The sequence below is a fragment of the Nicotiana sylvestris genome, chromosome 2 (assembly GCF_000393655.2).
Source record: "Nicotiana sylvestris chromosome 2, ASM39365v2, whole genome shotgun sequence".
Classification (NCBI taxonomy): Eukaryota; Viridiplantae; Streptophyta; class Magnoliopsida; order Solanales; family Solanaceae; genus Nicotiana; species Nicotiana sylvestris.
Window position 1 is genome coordinate 9,885,361 of NC_091058.1, and position 2,909 is coordinate 9,888,269.

The window sequence follows — 2,909 nt, forward strand, 5'->3', positions numbered from 1 at the left end:
TTTCAACTCTTTTTAATTGTTCTATTAGATCGTCAACCTTTGGGATTTCTGTTTTTATCTCTTTTTCTTTAATAATTTTATCTAGTTTTTTATTAATTTCTAGAAGTAATATTATTAAAGTATTATTTTGTTTTATTATTGTTTGATCTGCCTTTCCTTGAGGGATATAACTAGTTAGTCCTTCTGGGTTGGGTTGAATTTTTTCTGTAAGTTTTAATGCTTCTTCATATATTGGATCTAATTCTATATCACTCATGAAAGAGTGATTTCCTTTATTTTGTCTATTTCTTCTTTTAAAACACTTATCTCACTTTTTAGTATTTTTACTTGATCTGTTATTCTTTCTATTAGCCTGGTCGTTTGTATTTCTAATTCCTGAGGTTTTTCCGTAATAGCTTTAATTAATTTTTCTATTTCGTTTTTCGTAGGTATTTTTTCTAGATTAAACTTATTATTTAAATATTGTATTTTTCTGTCTATTTCTAGTTCTTGTGATTTTATGAAGTCTAAATTTTGTTCTAGTTTCTCTAGAGTCTTTTTCTGTTTAATTTGTAACGCTTCTACTAGTTCTGGTGTTCTTATTAAATTTTTATTATTTTCTTGTGTTTTTTCTCCAAAATTTATTATTAAATCTACTATTGTATTATATTGTTTGTCTTCGCTATGTAATATATGTTCTCCACTACTAAAATTACACTTAATTACCGTATTATCTTTTACTATTCTATACTTCTTTTCTGGATATATTTTTAAATCTCAATATTCTAGGTTTTTTAAGGTAGCTATATTGTCTATCCTAAGGGTATCCAAATTTTTCTTTTCTTAAAGAACTTTATTCTTTGATTTTGTGAATATATTTCTCCTTCTATACTTTGTATTTCCCACTCTAAAGCTGATATAGTTTATAAGCTAATACTTCTTTTAATTATATAACTTTGTTCTCTCTTTATTTTGGAATCTGATACTTCTATTTGTTTAGCTAGTTCTAAAGTTGATGATAGTAGTGTTTTAGTTCCTTTTAGTATTTTCTTTAGCTCTTCTTTTCCCACTACTGCACCGCACAACGCGCCGCAGTGTGCGCCGCATCTGTGCAATTTTCCAACAGTCTGTCAGAAAATAGCTCTTTGAACTTCCCCACTGTCGTGCCGCACATTGCACCGCAACGTGCGGCACGCCTGTGCAAATTTTACAGAGCTAGAGTCTTATTTCATGCGGGAGAAGGTATTTTCGTCTGGGCCCGACCATACTTGGTATAAATACATGAAAAAAATGCTATTTTAAGGACGAGGGACATACTTTTGACACACTTTAGACCTAGGAAGAGCACGGAGCCGTCACGGAGACTGGAGATTCGACCTAAGGAGGAAAGAACACACTAGGAGCAAGGCGAAGAATTCTTCTACGAGTTTTTCACTTCCTTCTTCCTATTTCCATTATTGGTTATGAATTCTAGTATTGTAGTTATGAATACTATTATGAATAGCTAATTTGTTGTCTAGGGTTTTGATGGAACCTGTTGAAGGATGATTTTTTTGTTATGTTAATGTACATTTGCTGTAGTATTATCTCTATTTGTTCAACTATATGCTTATTGTTGGTGATTGAAGGGCCCTCAATTAGCGATTCCTATTTAGTGTGCATTACTCGGGAGAGAGTGTATATTTAGGTAGTTGTTGAACATCATCACTCCTAACGTATATGAGAGATCAATACGAAGGGTTTAAAGGTGGGATTAGGGATAACTAAATCTTGGTGTGATCTAAGTGAGCTGCAATTAAAGCTAGCTAGCATAATTCGGAAGAATATGTCTAGTATATTGTTGTAATTACTCGGGAGAGAGTTACGACAATCAGAACGCTCATGATCGGTCGAGAATACTTAGGCGAATTTACAGAAAACGTAGCGGGAAGGATTCCGTCAATTGAGGAAATCATAAATATAGACTGTCGCGCCCCTTTTTTCTCACGAAATCGGGTTTATGACATTTGGAAGGACAACTCGTTCCTTTTGGGAACTGGGTTTTTGCATTGAAGAGTCGCCACCTAATGATTAAGGTGCATTAGGACACCAATAGAGATTTAATTCTAAGTTTGTTTGGGTAACCAGAGATTGGGTAAGGACTTGAAATTATCCTAAGGGGAAGGTGTTAGGCACTCCTCAGGATCCACTAGTGTGGTTCCCGGCCAGACAGTTATTATGAATTTGGGGAGCAATTAACATATAAGCAGATAAGGCTCAAGTAAGAGGGGATTTCAATGCACAATAGTTTGAAAGTAAACAAAGTTTGAAAGAGCAATTAAAAGAGCTGATTTTAAATAAGGAGTTACAAAAAAAAGGGGAAATAAAGAAAGGGGATCCTAGGTTTACAAAAAATATGGATCACATCAATGCAATACCCGGTAATCACTCCTCAAAAGAGAGGTTACACGTGGCATTTGTGCACCAGTCATCATATCCATATCTACCCTTTCCACCTAGTTAAGGTATTACAGCGCAGATTGGTCTCGATTACAATATGGCATATAAAGGGGAAGCATGTAAACATACAAAAGGCTCATGTATACCTCCTCAAAACAAAAGCACATAACTAGCATGACATGCACATACTTTTTAGGTCTGATTTAAAACGCATAAAGGCGAGGGAAGTTAATTGTTGAGGCAAATTAGTTTATTACATAACTTAGATAAGACGTCCGAATCGGGCCTGCCTGCTGGTTGTAACAATTAACAAAGGCGGATTCAATTTTATAATTATTACTCTAAATCTTGCCTAAGTGTTTAGACGGGGTCTTATATGCATGATATCTATTTAATTCAGAAGGTGGTGAAACAGTGATAACTCAAAACGTACTGCTTGAAATCCTATAGGCATGTTTGCTAAACCTTGTTGAAACTAAGGGAACTATTAA